Raw genomic sequence first — 20,768 nt, 5'->3', positions numbered from 1 at the left:
TGATGGCTTATTGGCTAAGTCCATAATTTATTTTAAGACCCTATACTATTTGGCCCATATAAATAAAAATAACATAATAGAATTTGTCACTTTCAATACCTAATTAATTTAGAAAAGAAAATAAGAGATAAAAGAAGAACGAGAAGAAGAATGCTTGTGGCTGATGAAAAACAAAATGGAAAACCTCGAAGAAATCAAGTAAGTGTTGTTCGATCTAATTAGTGTAATTTGTTTGTGTGTTGTTGTTTGAAAGTTTAAGAAAAATACAAAAGAGTTGTCGTTAGTATTGTTGGGCGTTAAACAGAAAGCAAAAGGGAATGGAATTGGGGATAAATGTTCAAGTTGAGTCAAAATAAATAATATAATATAGTTTTTAGTGGTATAATGTCATGTATGATTTAGTTAGCCAATTAGCATGTGGCGTGGATGAGCGGTAAGGAAAAATTTCCATCAAATGGCTTTCTGTCATTACTTGGGTTTGTTTCTTTTCGTTATTATTTTTATTATAACATGATAATTCCAAGTTTTGATATAATGAGATAGATAATTAATTATTAAGTCTATTATATTATATGAAAATTGTTAGGATGGTATTATTTAGAGAGATTTGAAATTTAACTCTAGGTTTGAAACATAGAAAATATGATAATTGAAATGTTAATTGGCATAAAAATTGGGAGTTGGATTATAAATTGGGATAAGTTTTGGGTCTAAGTTATACCTATGGTAATATGAGTGTTGTTAGTTCAAAATCTTATTGTGATTATTAATGTGAATAGATTGCTTTGAGTTTAAAGTTCAAGAAACCAGGAAGGTTCGAGTTTAGAAGTGAATTCTTGACTGATTGAGGCAAGTGGATTTCTAAACTCTTGTTAAGTGTATAAAATGCGTGTATTTCTTTGTGGTATATGTTTGGGAGTAACGGGATCAGTGATGCATTGACTTGTCCACATTGATTATTTCTAATGATTAAAAAAAAGGGATAACAAAGGACAATGTGATTAATTGTTTATGTGTGATGTGTTGAGAAAAGGTTGAAGGCTTATTGAATCATTGTTGATGTGATTCCATGTTTGTGTGGTTGTGAACTGTGCAATGTTACGAAAATGGTCATCTCCTCATTATTTATGTGAACTTGTCATCTGCATTATTATGAGGCATTGGTTGTGACTAGTGTTATGTGCACTGAGAAAGAATGAGTACTTAAGAGGATGTACCATTTCGAGGGACGTATTGCGCGCCGCGATGGATACTATATTTTTCGAGGGACGTATCGCGCGCCGCGATGGATACTATATTTTTCGAGGGACGTATCGCGCGCCACGATGGTTACTAATATCGAGGGTTGTGTCGTGCACCGTGAAAGATGCATGGACAGATATGTCCCCCATGGGTCCCGGACTGAGGGACAACGGGTGTGTATCACTAGGTCAGACATGCATCGTTATACTTGACATTGCATTCCATTGCATTGCACATACTTATCATTAGTGAACTTGATATCGTGTTTTGGTGATCTTCTGATTGTCTTTCTGTGGAACTTGTGATTGATCAATATTGAGCTTGTTATTGCAGATATGTAATATGTTGAAGTATTGTTGTTGAGGATATGTAATTTGTTAAAGTGTTGTTGTCGAGGATATGTAATTTGTCTAAGTGTTCTTGTTGAGCTACGTTCTATGTAAACTGTGAGGTGTTAGGTTGGGCTGATGTTTATGCAGGTTGTAGTTGTGGAAGTTCGGTTGGGGGTGGTAGGAGTACCCGTATTTCATCCCCTTAGCTTGTGTTTAGAGGTTTACTTGCTGAGTACCGTGTGGTTCGGTACTCACCCCTTGCTTCTACAATTTTTTGTAGGTTACTAGCCCGGAGTGGTTCGACAATTTGAAGTTAAATGTTCAAAGAGTTGGATAGATAATGAATAGTGTAACCTTGAAAAATACCGTTGATATATTTGTCATAACATTAATGGGTTGCTTAGCGAATGATGTTGCATCAATTGAGGTACCTCTTTTGTGGTTCCATAGACTGAGTGTATACCAAAGAAAGTCATGATATGACTATTATAATGGTACTGATAGGTACTTGGCTAGATATATGGAATGTGTTAAATATTTTATCGACATATCCTACGAAAGAATACATATAGCTTGGCTAGATATGGAACGAATTTGATATTATTTTAAAGCTATTAAATAGGTAGAAATGTGTAACCTATTTGGATATGATCCTCGGTAGGTATGATATGTTCTAGTGGTGGATGTAACGGACTTTCACGATGTGGTACTAGTGGTATATGAAAACAGAAATGTGTATTGTTAAACATGAATACTAACTACATAAGGAGTTATAAGTTGTATCACATGCTCATATAATGAGATTCGATGTTAAATTCATATTTGGGAAACCAACTAGTTACTATGGACGCTTGAGTTAAGCATTTTTATAAGGAAACTTTTAATGGTGGATCTTTAATACAATATTAATGTGTTTAGGTTATACAGTGTATCTTGAAGATTTTTAAATGAGTGGTTATTTCATTATAAATTCCATAGAAGTGGACTGATATTAGGATGACCAGTTTATAGGTAAAATAAGTCCCATCGAATATACTTGTGGGAAGGTAATTTAAAATTTTAGTAAGGAAGTGTGTATAAATTGAGTGATTCTCTTAGATGGTTGGCATAACTATGTTTGGGAAGTTATGTTGATGGCGAGGTTTGATTTGTGGTGATGGCAAGGCCTAACTAAGCAAGATGCTAATAAGGTTTTCTCATAAATTATGCTTGAAATAAAACTATATGGTAAGGTTTGTTGGTTAAAAGAACTTTGTATGGTAATGATGACTTTTGAGTATATAAGATTATGATTGAATACTATTCGGTAAGTAGTGTAATTTTTATAAAAAGTTGTATGAGGTGTTGGGACACTACTTGAATAGAATTGAAAGGAGTTAGAGCTATAATGAAAAGAATTAGTGGTATGTAGTTTAACTTTTTAGTGCAGGAGAGAGCTAGGATATTTACTCTAATTACAAGGGTTAGAGATGTATTTTCAGTGAAAATTTGGGGAATTGAGTTCAGGGACTCGTGGTTCCGTCTGTTTTGCTTTAGTTTGGTGATAATGTTATGTGGCATTCATATATGTTAAAGACTATTTGATAAAATTTGAGAAAAAAAATGTACAAACAGTCATCTACATTTGATTTTTTTATCGAAGGATATTATAAGGTCGCTAGAGAGGCGATATATGATATGCTATGATACATGAATTCATAAAATCTTTAATATATGAATTAATGTTCATAGATAAAGAGATTGGGTTACACAGTTGGGTCCAAAATTCAAGTATTTCATTGTGAGTTTGGGTTTGTTGTAGTGTATTTCATCAAGGTATGAAATCGGTAAGGTAAGAAATGATTGATTACATTGGGTATTGAGCATTTGGAAGGACTTGTGCATGATTTAAGTCGTAAAATTAATTCCTTTTGATTGTAAAGAATCTAAGCGAAGGTTTCACACAAGGTTTTGGTTTAGAGTATAAAGTTAAATTTTATGGATTATTGTTCAATTATTAAGTGAGTCAACGAAAGAAATAAAATTTGGGTGTATTAAAGAGTTCAAGATATCTAAAAATTTTCATTATGAAAGAATTTAAGAGATGTAAAGGAGTAAGACCTCTTATATAGATTTTTGGTTTGAAATGAAGGTTGTATAAATTTTCATATATAAGTTCTCGGACTATGAATGTTAATTGGTCTAATGTAGACTTGTTAAGGTTCTATCAACGATTTTTATAAAGATGGAGTTTTAGTTTGGGTGACAAGTAATTATGTGTGAAAGATTTTATGTGAATATGTCGATCTAGATTATTCAAAACATAATAGGTAACTTATGAATTTTCAACGGTGTGGACCTACCATTCTACATGGTTAATGAGAAATTTAAGGGAATTGAAACTACTTTGTTGATGCGACTATACAGACTATTATGAGTTGTCACATAGACATTTAATGGTGAACAAAGGTTAGTGCTCATAGTATATAGAATTAATGAGGTGACCAAGAATTTTTCTAAATTATTACATAAGGTAGATGATGGTTCTAATGGTAGTTGAAACTTGATTGGTAAAATATTTCGCACAATTGATATTTGATGTGATTCAATAGTTTGATCTCGATGAATAGTACACTCAGATTTGTGTGAGACCTGAATCTATAATGAAATGACTACATAAAAAGAGGAGTCATATTTTGAAATTTTTAGAGATGACACTGTGCTTTGTAAGAAGACTTTGATATTAATAGCGGGTTGAGAGTGAAGAAATTATTAGTATGGTTGGATTGATTTGTTAGTATTAAGAATTGTCACTTTTGTTATAGTACTATGATAGTATGTAGAGTTTGATAAATTGAATATATAAAAAAATTGTAATGGAGATCAGACTGGTTGATTTTGGGTGGCTAAAAATAATAATAATTAAGGGATGGAGTCAGATGAATGAAATTTTATTTATATAGGACCAATGGAAGGAGTTTCTTGTGTTATTCGACCTTGCTTCTGTATATTCTTATGTGACCACCTAGTTCGTTCTAGACATGATTTAGAGTATAATTCACTACCTATATCACTTGGCTTTAAGTTCAATGTCTGAAATCCTAGTGGTGGATCAGATATACCAATCTTGTGATGTCCTTTTGATGTGTAGAATGCTTAAGTAGATTTGGTGACTTCGGTTATGACATATTTGGTGTTGTTTGGAAAAGTATAGATATACCACTATGTATATACATGTACGACCTCGCTTATAAGAACTTATAGAAGAGCTTCCATGAATAGCTATAGCTATTCGATTGTGTTCTTAAATGTTCTGCATCCTAGAGTGTAACCCTTGTTGAGTGTTTACTAGATCTTGTTCTTCTTTGAATTATATATGTTTGATTCTCCCTTGATGGGTACCCGATGTCTAAAGATCAGAATTTTATAACTTAAATTTGTATAAAGATTGTATTGTGAAAAGAAAATCTTGATAAGATCTGTGATGGTTGGTTAAAGTTAACTTTTGGTTGTAGCCAGTCTCGATTAAGAATGTTATCTTGGTTGTGTGAGAAAAGACTCATCATGATGGATGCGATATGGTCTAATGGGTTTCACTTTTGGTTGAGTTCATGGGTTACTTTGTGGCTTAATAATCACTCCTAATTAATAGATATTCCAAAGTTTGAATCGAAAAATTCAATTCTTAGTAGTTAATCTTAACTGAATGGTCTTAAGGTGGAGTTCACTTTGAGAGATGAACCATGATTAGTAGACCATGACTTAGAACTTTTGATAATGTGGTTATTCATCCTTCTTCTTCCTTATATTCGGGGACAAACATGATTTTTAGTGGTGGATAATGTAATGACCCATAAAAATTATTTTCGAAAATATTTGAGTTATTTGTTGATTTTAATTATTTAGTTGATGGTTAATTTTAAATAATTAATAATTTTTAATTGATGGCTTATTGGCTAAGTCCATAATTTATTTTAAGACCCTATACTATTTGGCCCATATAAATAAAAATAACATAATAGAATTTGTCACTTTCTATACCTAATTAATTTAGAAAAGAATATAAGAGATAAAAGAAGAACGAGAAGAAGAATACTTGCGGCTGATGAAAAAGAAAATGGAAAACCTCGAAGAAATCAAGTAAGTGTTGTTCGATCTAATTAGTGTAGTTTGTTTGTGTGTTTTTGTTTGAAAGTTTAAGAAAAATACAAAAGAGTTGTCATTAGTATTGTTGGGCGTTAAACAGAAAAGGGAATGGAATTGGGATAAATGTTAAAGTTGAGTCAAAATAAATAATATAATATAGTTTTTAGTGGTATAATGTAACGTATGATTTAGTTAGCCAATTAGCATGTGGCGTGGATGAGCGGTAAGGAAAAATTCCCATCAAATGGCTTTCTGTCATTACTTGGGTTTGTTTCTTTTCGTTATTATTTTTATTATAACATGATAATTCCAAGTTTTGATATAATGAGATAGGTAATTTATTATTAAGTCTATTATATTATATGAAAATTGTTAGGATGGTATTATTTAGAGAGATCTGAAATTTAACTCTAGGTTTGAAACTTAGAAAATATGATAATTGAAATGTTAATTGGCATAAAAATTAGGAGTTGGATTATAAATACGGATAAGTTTTAAGGTCTAGGCTATACCTATGGTAATATGAGTGTTGTTAGTTCAAAATCTTATTGTGATTATTAATGTGAATAGATTGATTTGAGTTTGAAGTTCAAGAAGCCAGGAAGGTTCGAGTTTAGAAGTGAATTCTTGACTGATTAAGGCACGTAGATTTCTAAACTCTTGTTAAGTGTATGAAATGCATGTATTTCCTTGTGGTATATGTTTGGGAGTAACGGGATCGGTGATGCATTGACTTGTCCACATTGATTAATTCTAATGATTAAAAAAAGGGATAACAAAAGACAATGTGATTAATTGTTTATATGTGATGAGTTGAGAAAGGGTTGAAGGCTTGTTGAATAATTGTTGATGTGATTCTATGTCTGTGTGGTTGTGAACTGTGCAATGTTACGAAAATGGTTATCTCTTCATTATTTGTGTGAACTTGTCATTTGCATTATTATGAGGCATTGGTTGTGACTAGTGTTATGTGCACTGAGAAAGAATGAGTACTTAAGAGGATGTACCATTTCGAGGAACGTATCACGCGCCGTGATGGATACTATATTTTTCGAGGGACGTATCGCGCGCCGCGATGGTTACTAATATCGAGGGTCGTGTTGTGCACCGCGACAGATGCATGTACAGATATGTCCCCCATGGGTCTTGGACGGAGAGACAGCGGGTGTGTATCACTAGGTCAGACATGCATCATTATACTTGACATTGCATTCCATTGCATTGCACATACTTATCATTAGTGAACTTGATATCGTGTTTTGGTGATCTTCTGATTGTCTTTCTGTGGAACTTGTGATTGATCAATATTGAGCTTGTTATTGCGGATATGTAATATGTTGAAGTATTGTTGTTGAGGATATGTAATTTGTTAAAGTGTTGTTGTTGAGGATATGTAATTTGTCTAAGTGTTGTTGTTGAGCTACGTTCTATGTTAACTGTGAGCTGTTAGGTTGGTCTGATGTTTATGCAGGTTGTAGTTGTGGAGGTTCGGTTGGGGGTGGTAGGAGTACCCGTATTTCATCCCCTTAGCTTGTGTTTAGAGGTTTACTTGCTGAGTACCGTGTGGTTCGATACTCACTCCTTGCTTCTACAATTTTTTGTAGGTTACTAGCCCGGACTTTTATGATAGATTCTCTTTTTTTCTGAGGCTTCCTAGAGATTTGTGAGCTAATTGTTGGTCATCTCAGCATCCCTCCTTACTCTTGTTTATGATTTTGTTCTACTCTAGAAACAATATCATATGAGACTTATATTTTCTTTTGATTCAATTATAATACTTTAGAGGCTTGTACACGTGACAACCAGGTTTTGGGGTATACTATAAGTTGATAGTAAATTTTCTGCATTTTTATTGTAATAGTTGAGTTTTAGGCTTACTTGTCTTGGTGGGATAAGACGAGTGCCATTATGTAATTTTTGGGTCGTGACAGCCAGGTAGGAGGTCTAGATGGTCGAGAGGATCTTCTGAGAGATTAGGGGACATCAGGTGGAACAATTGCAGGAATATCAACAGATGAAGTAGAAGACACTGGTTGTGATAGAGCAGAGGGTGTAATTGATGAACTAGCAGGAGGTACAACAGTAGAAAGTGTATACTGAACTAGAGAAGAAGAATCAACAAAGGGTGAAGTAAACTGAACAATTGGAAACAATGGAGAGCAAGAGCAGGTATTGTGTTGAAAAGGAAATATCTCCTCTTGAAAGACTACATCCCTACTGACCAAGAAATCTTTAGTATGTAAAGAGAAAATTTTGTAACCCTTTTGGAGAATAGAGTAACCAATAAAGACAGTAGGAAATGCTCTATGTGCAAATTTGTCAGTTTTCCTCACTTTAGAAGCAAAAGCTAGGCAACCAAAGACTCTAAGATGAGCAAGAGAAGGTGAGGTGTGATATAATAGGTCATATAGAGTCTTGCCCTGAAGGACTACAGAAGGTAATCTGTTGATTAGATAGACACTAGTGAGAACACACTCACCCCAGAACCTAAGACGTATATGAGATTGAAATCTTAATGACCTAGCAACATCAATAATATATCTATGTTTCCTCTATACAACACCATTTTGCTGAGGTGTGTAAATGAAGAAACTTTTGGGCAGAATACCTAGAGATTAAAGTGACTCATTCATTTTTGAAATTAAAGAATTCACACCCATTATCAGACCTTAGAATCTTTATTGAAGCACTATACACATTACAAATCATTAACAAGGACTTTCTGGAAGCTACTATGACCTCAAACTTAGAGTTCAGTGATATCAACCATGTGTATCTGGAGTAATCATCAACCAAGGTTAAAAAATACCTTCTACCATCATGAGTTGTAACTCTATAAGGACCCCAAACATCAGCATGCAATGAGTGGAAACAAGAAGTAGTAGTAGTATTACTGAAAGGGAAAGAAAGTCTAGATTGTTTAGCCAAAGGGCACACAGTACAAAGATCACTTGTAGTAGAATGAAGATGTTTGAAACAACCTAACTTTCTGAAAGTAGTAAAGGATACATGACCAAGTCTTTTATGCCATACAGACAAATTTATTCTAGAAGGACATACTGAAACTACAGAACAAGATTTAGAAACTGGAGTGACTTGATCATTTGAAGAGTATGCATGCAATGGAGTTCCTTGGGATTGCAATTGACAATCAGTAGTGAGTACATACATGTCATTCTCCAACTTGCAGATCCCCCTCACTCTCCCATTGAAGAGGTCCTGAAAATACAAAAATCAGGATAGAAAAGAATAGTATAGTTCCATTCATTGGTGAGTTTTGATATAGAGAGTAATTTGTACTGAAACTTGGGGATATGCAAAACATTTGTAATCTCAATTTTTCCTAAAATCTGAGATGATCCAATCTGATTAACCGTGGCAAGATAACTAGAAGGTAGATAAATTTTTCCTTCTCATGAAGGAAGTAATGGTTTGTAGTTAGTGAACATATCCAAATTATGAACCATATGTTTGGAGGCACCAGAATCAACTTGGTTCTTACAGTTGAATTTGTATCATTCTTTCCAGTTCCATGATCAAGCAGTTGTAAAATTTGCATGTATTGTTAGTGAGAAAAGTGAGGATGTGGATGTGAAGAATGTTGATGCTGCATGTTAGCCATAAAAGTATGAGGAACAACACCATAAATAGAAGTATTACCACCAGAAGAAGACTTCCCTGAAGATTCACCAGAACTGTTAGTAGATTCTCCAAAATTAGCTGTGTTAGGACCTATCCTCTTTTTACCCTTCCAGTCAGAGGGATATCCATGAATCTTATAGCAACGATCTCTTGTATGACCTGTCCAGTTGCAATAATCACAGTACATATGACTATTGGAATTTTTCTTAGATCTGAACTTAGAGACACCAACACTTGATCCACCTGATCCTAATCCAGTGGAACTAGAGAAGTTACGATTGGAATTGTTACCACTAAAGAATGCTAGAGCTTCATTCATGTGATCACCAACAGAAACTGAATTAGCTTTGCCAAGAGTCCTCTAACTTCCTTTTGCAATCACTAGAGAGTAAGCCTTGTTAACATTTGGAGGTGGATCTAACATCATAATCTGGCCCCTACACTGGTTGTAGGATTCATACAATCCCAGAAGAAATTGCATTAAACATTGGTACTCAAAATGAATAGCTCAAGTCTGTGATACAACACAAGCACAACCAGGACAAGGCATGAGTGAGTCATATTCCATCCGCAACTCTTTAAGCTTGGAGAAATAGACTGAAACAGATAATATTCCTTGATTGAGTGTAGCAGTTTCCTTGTGCAAGTAACATATTCGAGAGACATCCACTTTGTCAAATCTATATTTGAAATCTGTCCATACTTGCTGAGCATTGTTATCGTGGACTACACCATTAAGTAATTCTCGACTAATAGAGATCATGATCCAAGAGAGAACAATAGCATTGCATTTTCCCCATAAAGCATGTAGAGAAGTAGGAAACTTATCCTTTGCGCTAGTAACATCGACAAAACCTATTTTTCCTTTTCCTAGCAAGCCTATTTTTATTGATCTACTCCATAGAGAGTAATTCTCAGATCCAGTGAGCTTTAAAGAAACAAGGGAGCTACCTCGAGTGTCACATGCTTGCAGATGCAGTGTATGATGAGAATCACTTGTAACTTCTCTTCCTACGGTTGTAGGAATAGTAGAATCAAAGTTCGACATTTCACCAATCGCCATTGATGACTATACTACAGTGTAAACAAAAAAGATCCAACTACTTCTCAAACAATGCAACTCTTTTTGAGAAAGTTGTCACTGTAAGTAGAGAATCGAAAAAAATGCAGATTCAATCAGTAGAGCATCAATGACTTTGATACCATGATGAGATTCAACAATGGTGAATCAAGGTTATGGATTCACTGATGAACTAGAGAGAAAACTGTAAAATTGATTTATGAAAAAATGAATGTATCCATACACAATATTGACACTATGCTATTTATAGTGTATTTACTTATAACCTTCTAGTCTAGTTAATCTAACTCAATCATAGTTAACTTTAACTAACATTGGAACTAACTCTTTAACTAACTTTTCCAGTTTCACTATTTATAATAGCTAATTTCTGGTTTCACTGTTCATAACACTGATTTTAGCTAATTTGATCTTGTTTTACTGTTTTTCTACGACTTTATCAAATTTTTGCTATTTTTTTTCTGCTGCATTTCTGTTTTCGGTTGGTTTAATGTTTTTTTTACTGGTTTTTGGTATGGTTTACTAGTTTTTTTATATTGTTTTACCAGTTTCTTTTTCTGCTTTTCAGGTGTTTTGGCTGTATTTTCTAGTTTTGGTGTTGTTTTTTTGCTGATATTCCGACATTTTTGCTAGCTTAATATTGATTTGAAGTGTTAATATTCTCAAGGTGGAAAATGAAGAAAGAAAATTAAATACTCTCATGCAACTCATAGAACTTTTTTATTGCACTAAACAAACTTAGATACGTTTAGTACAATAAATTCAAAGCGAGACTAATACAACACTTCACTATGCTTCACTTTCTCATCTTCTCTCTTTCCAATTGCAAGACAACTTTTTGTTGCTTTTGTGTAACTATGATATTAACTTTTATCCTACGTACATGATACTTTTCTTTTGTGTAACGATCTTCAATTTGTGCTTGGAGACCAATCTTTTTTCATGGAAGTCGATCTCACAAATTGGATTGACGTTAGACTCTTTTTTTCTGATTGAAATAGTCATAATCTTGATTATGTTCCTAGAATTAAAAAGGAAGCAAATCACTCGGTTCTTAGTTAGACATTATAAAATATAAACAAGTCACTCAATTTTTGCTATAAATATAAAGAAGTTGTAGGCTTATATCCCCATTGTGCTATCTCTCAAGTACCCTATCATGTTGAAGATATATTTAAACCAATAATTTTCTCATTCTCATTTTTTAGTACAATAATTTTTGTGATAAACTCAAAGTTACATCATTTAATTGGATTTGGTGCATCACATTATGCAATGCATCAATGTTTGATATTCAAAAATGGTATGTGAAGCGTCATATTCCGCAATGCATTAGTGTTAAATTTTTAGAAATAGTCTGTTGTAAATAACTTCTCGCAACTTTGAAGTAGCTAAATTTACTTTAGAAGGCCATGAGACCTGAAAATTCATATGTAATACGCCTTCGATTCTTTTCTGGCATTTTATCAAATAGGTAAGGTACATTTAACATTGCCATAGCAGATCTTGCCCGGCCCATGGTCATTGCTACACGTTCATAGCAAATTTAATACCTTTTTCGAGACGATAAAAACAACTAAAAATAAAAACTAGCATTGTAACTCTTTATAAAGTCCATCTCTTTCAATTGGAGAAAATTATTTTTCAGCTTGAAAGCATAAAAGAAAGGTCAACTATTGTTTCTGAAGGATGCAGAGCATAGAAATATGGAGATTTTTGGGGAAGGTCACCTGCTTGACTTGTTATTATTTTAGTTGTTTGTTTTTAACAGAAGTTAATAGAAGACAGAACACATAAGTGGCCCCTTAAACTTGTCAAGATTTTCTGTATAGAAACCTTAACAAGAGTTCCTTCCTATTGAACACTTAAACCACTCAAAAGTGTACCTATCAAACACACCTGGCTGACTTGTCACCTGTCGTTTGAGGCATTTATTTTAAGATGGAGTGCGTGACATTAGACACCTCCTATGTGGAACATCTAATCTACATGGTAATACACATCACAAAACACCCAATCCCTCAATCATTTCCCTAAATCCCCCAAATTCATTTTGAAAATACCCTAGAATTTCTCTCATGATTCCCGCTCATTGTGGTCGATTCTATAAGGAAACCTTGCAGTCATCTCTCTAATATTCATGTATTCTTCCTACGATGTGCTAGATTGAAGAAAATAACTCTTGTTGTTGTTATCTAAGGTTGATTCGAGAAAGCTAGGAGATTTTGTGTTGTCAAAATCTTAAGAAGTTCATTCTCGAATTTCCATGACTATTGCTGTAATTTCCCCTTCAAATGTAACGTCTATTTTTGTATGTTATTACAGTGATGATGTTTTGTACATATGTGAATAAAGTTTGAATTTTTTAGGGTTTGCTTGTCAATAACTTGTCAGCTTTATTTGAATTTTTTCAAGGGAATCTGATACGCTCAAACTTACTTCTCAAATGAGAAGTAAAGCGGTCGCGTCAAGTAAATAACCCAACTAGTGAGGTTGGGATCGTTCCCACGAGGAAAATAGTCTAGACTTAACTCCAACTTGTTATTACTATTGTTCGGTTGATGACTTCCTTAAAAAGTAAAAGCATAAAAGGGGTTTTTTTTGTACTTCCTAATAAAATAAAAAAATAACTAACGAACTTGACAGAGACACTTAACAGCTTTTAATGTTGAGTTTTAATCAAGTAATCAAAGTAACTAGGGTTTATGTGTTCCCCACAGGTTCGTAACTTGATAATTCTAGCTATAACAATTCTTTCCTAGTATCTTGCATGCAAAGTGATAAGCTATGTATTTCTAAATCCTTGGTCCGGCATCTAGAAAATCTCACTCCGCACCTTGGTCCGGCTACGTGTGTTGCTTTCCTAACCCTTATCCTTACCTCATATTAAGCATCATATTCGATATTTGACTCAGTTATTACCTCGTACCAATCAATACTAGCCTATTAGATAGTATACACTAAATCTATGTTAATAATTCTTTTCCTATTATCTACCTCCTTGGTCCGGCAAGTAGAATTAAGGCGAGTTCTAACGTTGATCATCCGTTAAAAAGATTTCTAAGCGAAAGAATTATTAATACATGCAAGACACTATTCTAGAATTATTAGTTTAGCTAGGGTTTATCTCATTATTTGCCTATGGTTCCCACAACCCTAGTTATAGAGTTTAGTTCCTCATATTCATAAACACAATATTCAAATATATTAAACAAGAAGTCATGTACTTACTTTAATGAGAAAGAATAAAGTCTGAAAATTTGCTTGATTAATCAACAAGAGTTACTTGTAAGAATCTCCAACAATCAAAAACTCAGGAAAACAAAGTCTAATAATATGATGTTTTTTTCTCCAAGAGTCTAACCTCTAAAACGAGGTTTTTCGAACTATTTATAAAAAAATAAAAACCTAATTAAACAAGGATTCTAATTACTGGAAATCTGTCAAAACGCGGCTGGGTTGACAGACCACGCGACGGAACGTCGTGGTCATGACGGACCGTCGTGGGCTCCGTCGCCCCATACTTGGTGCAATTCTTCTGCTGCTTTCTTCATTCCCCTCGACGGCAAGTGTGACGGACCGTCACAGGCACGACGGTCCGTCGAGGGTCTTCGTTACCAAATACTTCAACTCCTTGAATCTGGGTACTGGGATCACTTCTCTGATCTTCGCGACGAACCTGCAGGACGGGCCGTCATATCCATGACGGACCGTCACAAGCTTCGTAATCCCACACTTGGTCAGACTTCCCCATCTTCCTTCAGCAGCTTCTCTACGCTGCCACCTACGGACCGTCACAAGCACGACGGACCGTCGTAAGCTCCGTAGGTGGTCTCTTCTTCATTTTTCGCTCAAAATCTCCACATTCAGCTTTAGACAGATTTCCTGCAAAACAAAGAAAAACTTATATCAAAATTAGCACAAAAAGGCTTTCGGACACAATAACCTTAAGGAAAAGGTATTAATTATACCGTGAAACCACGGTATATCAGAATCTTATGGATATTATTATACTAACTCGTTTTCATCATGGGAGTAAATTTGTTAAAGACACGTGTGGTAAAGATCTCACTAACATAGGGGAAAGTGAAGTGAAACATGTAGATATCGATAAAGACCACTTTTCCTTAATGCAATTGCTTTTTTTATACTAGAGATCTGGGGTATGTTACTGTGAGTGGGTTTTATTTTAAAGACCCTACAAGCAATAACTTTGTCTTAGTGGATAATGATTTTAGTTTACTAAAGCTTATAGATGACCTTGGTGATGGTAACTTTTTGGACTTGTATGTTGAACATGTTGTGGATGAGCTAGAGGTTGTTAAAGATGGTGTCCCTACAGGTTATCTTTGCGGGCCAACAATTGGTGAAAGTGTTAATGAGAATGGGGTAGAAAACTCACATAATATTAATGTGGATTAAGAGGACCAATAAAGAGCTGCGCAATCTGAGAATACTGATATTAAAGTTGGTGTGGATGAAGGGTTCCAACAAGGAGATACCAAATATGAGAATATTAATGCTGAAGTTGGTGTAGATGATACATCAGATCTTGAAGGTGTTGAAACTAATTGGGATTGCAGTGATGATTCACAAGAGTATTTTATTCCAGATGAAGATGATTCGAAAATTGATGAAGAGTTGAGAAATTTTAAAAATGAAAGGAGAATAAAATTGCAGGAAAAAAACTAATTCCTACAGAGGAAATAATTCTTGGAGTAGCTAATGTAAATAGGGGATTTGAAGACATTGGAAGAAACAAAACTGCTAGGTATGAAGGAAGATTGGGGGAGAGGAACAATATATTGATAGTTCAGAACTGGATAGTGATGATAGTAGGGATGAATTAGATCCTGAAGTTGAGGAAATCTAGAAAAAAAAAAGTAAAAAGGTTAGATTTGATCCTGATTGTGTAGTTGTTATATTTGAGCTTGGTATGGTATTTGAAAATGCTATAGAATTCAGAAAAGTTGTAGCAGAGTATGCTGTGGCATATAAAGTCAAATTAAAATTGAGGCCTAATGAAAAACATAAAGTCAGAGTTAAATGCCAACATAAGAAATGCAAATGGCTGTTATATGCTAGTCTAAACAAAGACTCTGGTGACTTTATTGTTAAAAACTACTATCCTGTTTATCAGTGCCTACCACAATCTCATATAAAATTGTGGAAAATTCATGAGTTGGTGAGGAAGAAGACAAGATTGTATGTTGGAAGAACTCTTTGTTATATAGGAAAATTGATGATTCTTAAGGAGTTTATGGGTGATTGGAAGATGGAGTTTGCAAAGTTGTGTGATTATGCAAACATGATAAAACAAACTAATCTTGGTAGTTCATGTTGGGTAAGGAAAGACAGGGAATCTACTCCATGAAAGAATATGTTTGTTTACTTTTATGTTTGTTTTGATGCATTAAAGAGAGGTTGGTTTGAATGATGTAGAATAATAATTGTGTTTGATGGATGTTTTCTGAAGGGTACTTACAAGGGTGAATTATTGGTTGTAGTTGGTAGAAATAAAAATCAACAAATGTTTCCAATTGCTTGGGTAGTTGTTGATCAAGAAACAAAGCACAATTGGAGTTTCTTCATCAATTTCTTGATACAAGATCTAAACTTAGGCACCGGACATGTATTGATTGTGATATCTGATATGCAAAATGTTAGTTTAATGTTAATTTTATTTATTTTGATCTCATTGCCTATTTATTTAATTATAACTACTCATAAATTTCAATTACTATGATATGTAGGGTCTTGTAGCAGCGTAATGAAGTAGGTGCCAAATTGTGAGCAGAGGGTATGTGCTAGACACATCTGGTCCAATTGGCAGAAGACCTAGAGAGGAGAATAAAGAAGAAAACAATTCCGGAGATGTGCAAAATCAAGTTTTGAGGTAAAATTTCAAGATGAAATGGACAAACTTTCTATACTTGGTAATAAGAACATTTGTGGGGACTTGTTACATTACAAAAGAAAGACTTGGTGTAAAGCATATTTTAAGGAGCATGCTAAGTGTGATATTGTTGAGAATAATATGTGTGAGAAATTTAATTCTTGGATATTAGCTGCTAGACATAAATCAATTATCACCATGTTAGAGGAGATTAGACATAGGATAATGGATAGAAATGTGGAGATGAGAAAATTTGTTGACACTTGGATATCCGAAATTTCTCCTATGGCTAGTTTAGTACTTGAAGAAAACAAAGATTATGCTAAAGATTGTCAAGTTAGGTTCAATGCCAATTTGGATATGTAATTTTAGATGGTAATTATAGGCATACTGTTGATATAAGAAAAAAGACATGTACATGTAGAACCTAGAAGTTGAGAGGCATACCATGTCAACATGTTGTTTTGGCATATCAGCATGCAGGCCAAGATCCTGAAGATCATGTTGTACATTGGTATAGAAAAAATACTTTCATGAAGGCTTATAATTACTTTAACCAGCCAATACCTAACATGAAAATGTGGCCTCATACTATTAATATAGTGATTGAGCCTCCTAAACCAAAATAAATGCCTGAAAGACCACCAAAATCTAGAAGAAAGTCAAAGGATAAGCCAAGAAAGAAGTATGGAAAGTTGTCTAGGAGAGGTTTAAAATGACTTGCTCCAAGTGTCATCACTAAGGCCACAATAATAAAGCCTGCAAATATGTGATAATTCTCAAGCCAACCTTTGATTAGTTCAATTAAATAATTAAAATGCATTACAATTTTTCTTCATCTTATTTACACTATTAAATCTTCTGAATTGGGTCAGCTTGGAAGCTCACCCAGCCTGGACCTGGAAGGTCAAGCCAACCTGCTAGCTCATGTCAGCTTGGAAGCTCACCCAGCCTGGACCTGGAAGGTCAAGCCAACCTGCTAGCTCATGTCAGCCTCAAAGCTCAAGGCAACCTGCATGCTCAAGGCAACCTGTAGGTATTGGCCAACCACCAAGCTCAGGACAACATGTAGGTTCAAGCCATCCACCTCATGGTAACCATTACAACATGTCAACTCAGGCCACAATCAACCTCTATTTGTGATGATACTTCAATTGTTGGAAGAGTTTAATAAGCTGAAAGAGGTAGGGGAGAAGGTAGGGGGAGAGGAGGTGATGATACTTCAATTGTTACAAAAGGGCAACAAGCAGGAAGATGTATGGGAAGAGAAGGAGAATCATCATCAACAGGAGGAAACAAAAGGCCTAAGACTGTTGGATTTTCAATCTACATTGATGATAAAAATGACAAAAAAAATTAAATGTAAGAGTATAATCAACTTTAATTATTTATAATCTACCTACATTGATAATAGACACTTAACTTTAGTTTTTGTATACAACCTGATACAACAGGTAAAGAGTTTTTACTCCAGTTGTTTTCAAGTGTGCAGCACCAACCAACATTGATATTGATTATAAGCCTCGTGGACTGAAATGGAAGGTTAAATATGGTGTCACCAATTCACAATTACAACGCAAGTCAAAAGGGGTGGATCTGCAAATGTCTAGTGCAACAAAAACAAGAACATGGGTGTGACTACTTTAATGTGTATTGGGTGTTTTTGATGTACACTTGGGGCTTGTTTAATTTTGAGTCTGTAATGCACGCAGAAAAAAATACTAAGACTACTTTAATATGTTTTTGATGTAAATTATAACTAATGATTTAACTGTGGATTTTCTTGAAAGGAAATACAAAGATTTTTTTGTCGATAATTCATGCTTGTTTGGAGCTTATTCTTGTGTTGTTCACTTAATGTGGTTATTGTCGTTTGGAGGTGAATAAGAGGAATAGAAATGAGTATAGGTAAACAAACAAGAAAATTATGATAGATTAATGAACAACTTATCTCCATTCCTTAGTCTAAGATCAGTATAACAGAAAGAAACACAAGACTACTGATACAATCACTCTAAGCCTACTAACATAAATATTTCCATATAGCGAAAATCACATAACACATATGATCCTGTTTTTTCTTGACTATTTTTTCTCTTGTTCATGTGATTTGATTCTTCTCAATAGGCCCCATATGATCTTTTTTCCTTGAGGCGGTAGATCATCACCGTACCATTAAAAAAAGTTGCATCCACCTCTTTTATACACAATGATCTAAATAATTAAACTATAATAAGCTATTGACAACGATTCGTTTAACCTTATTAGAATAATAAATAAAAGCTTACAATTGTGTTTTTGCAGCAAAAAATCGACGTCTTGTATTAAGTTGTTTCCATGAGGTTTTTAATTTAGCATTTACCCCATATCGACATAACACATTTGCATCTGAAGAAGTTGAAACCGACAAATTGGACATTTCTTTCGATGTGAAGAAGATGATTGAAGATTTTTTTTTAATTTTCAGCAACAATGGCGAGATGTGCAGAAGAAAGAGATGAGAAATAAAAGAAAAGGGGAAAAATCAAGGGTTGGATAAATAAAAGGGGAAGATTTGGACAGTTAAGTGTGCCAATCAGACATACCAACTTTTTATTTCTCACTTCATGCACCCAAAAGGCGTGCCTCAAACGACAGGTGACAAGTCAGAAAAGTGTGTTTGATAGGTACACTTTTGAGTGGTTTAAGTGTTCAATAGGAAGAAGCTCTTGTTAAGGTGTCTATACGAAAAATCTGGACAAGTTCAAGAGGCCGCTTATGTGTTCTGTCTTATTAGAAGGATGATTAGTGCTAAGTGTAGGATAGTTAAAAGATATTTTTTGTTCACATTTATAAATAAGTATGTATCTTAAGTTTGTGTTGTACTTCAAGGATGATTTTAGCCCAAACTCTTTAAAGTTCAACAGAATTATTAGAATTTTTTACCCTCATTTATATCTTCTACTTCATTTGTCCACTTTTATTTGTTAGGTTGTGCTTGTCGAAAGTCAATTTGACTAACTTTTAAAGTTAAATTAACTTATATTAATTAGATATTATTTTGTTAAAAAATAGATATTAAAAATCTATACTAAAAGTACTCCCTCTATCCCAATTTATATGACACCTTTTATGTTTTAAGAGTCAAACAATTTAAGTTTGACAGAAAATTTGCGCATGAAATCCTTAATTTTTTAAAAATGAAATTTATATATTTATAAAGTACGTAAAAATACTATTAGTCATAATAATTGATAGTTTAAAATATTTGAAAGATCTATGAAAAATGACGGTTAAGGATAGACTTGTTTGACTCGGGAGATCCAAAATGTGACATATAATATGAGACAGAGCGAGTATAAATTACAATTTTTTGCATATCAATATGATGAAAAGATACATTGCAAAATCTTGGTCAAAGTTTGTACATCATAAATAACTCCTATTTATGATTTTACTTTTAATTACTATACATGTCCCTAATTATTTGTCCACTTTTTAATTGACATACCTGTTTATTTAATAATGATTGACATAGTGAGTTTACTATTTTATATCTATTAATTATGAAGTGGATAAATTAAAGACATAAGATTTTGAAGAAGTTCCAATCAATAGGTTAAAAAGATTGTCCTTTCTTGATTGTCAAAACAAACAAGTACTTAGGGACAATTAAAAAAAAGGAAAAGTAGACAAAGTAGTTAGGGACACAAGGAGTATCTATATTTTCAAAAATAATTGGAGAATAACAAAAAGGGAAAAGGTGAAAAATAATATTTATTTTATGTCCTAAAATTTTCTTCCCGCTGAATGTGCATTGCCTCAACAATTCACTAATTTAAAATAGAGAAAGTAATTAATTTGTATGTTCATAATTAAAGTAAGGTGACTTGTAAGTTGTAATTAGGGATATGGCAAAATGAGTAATTTATATGTGTATCCACTCATATTTACCCATTTAACTATCCACTTTTAAATGATTCATATCAAATATGAGTATTACGCGTTTCTTATCCATTTTAAATGAGTTGACCCCGACTCATTTAAAATGTAGAAAAAATATGTAATATTCATATTTGATATTACTCATTTAAAAATGGGTGATTAAATGAGTAAAAAATATTTATTCATAAAAGAAAGAAAAGTTATAGGAGGTGGGTGGTAAAGAAAACTTTTTAAAAAAAGTTAAAATTTATTCTTTTTTACCTTTTTATTTTTTTTTGCGATGGAGGGACATTCAGGCGGGTGTGGGGGAGGGGGCTAGTATAGGGATGACAATGAGGTGGGACGGGAAGGAACCACATAAATCTGCTAAGACTTTGACTCATCCCTCCCCTTCCCTTATAGTTTAAATTAATGTTAACAACCCGCACTACCCCACTCTACATACCGCCCCTCCCCGCTCAGCCATCATAATTTGATTTTTCTTAAAAAATACAAATAATAAAAAATGTGTATTTTCTCAATCAAC

At 33.7% G+C, this 20,768-nt stretch overlaps 1 long non-coding RNA gene across 2 annotated transcripts; it reads left to right on the top strand.

Annotated features, from left to right (window-relative positions):
• Positions 1-105: 105 nt before the first annotated feature.
• LOC101261103 (uncharacterized) lies at positions 106-18,135 on the top strand. Of its 2 annotated transcripts, none has more exons than XR_011220062.1 (6): positions 106-198; positions 780-5,693; positions 6,270-6,339; positions 16,176-16,318; positions 17,194-17,680; positions 17,804-18,135. It is a non-coding gene; the product is annotated as an uncharacterized lncRNA (long non-coding RNA). The 2 variants fall into 2 exon arrangements; XR_011220061.1 differs by having other exon boundaries at positions 17,773-18,135.
• The last annotated feature ends 2,633 nt before the right edge of the window (positions 18,136-20,768 follow it).

The sequence above is a fragment of the Solanum lycopersicum genome, chromosome 3 (genome assembly GCF_036512215.1).
Source record: "Solanum lycopersicum chromosome 3, SLM_r2.1".
NCBI classification, from domain to species: Eukaryota; Viridiplantae; Streptophyta; class Magnoliopsida; order Solanales; family Solanaceae; genus Solanum; species Solanum lycopersicum.
The sequence above is the reverse complement of the archived record's forward strand: the minus strand, read 5'-3'. Positions and strand labels throughout refer to the sequence as shown.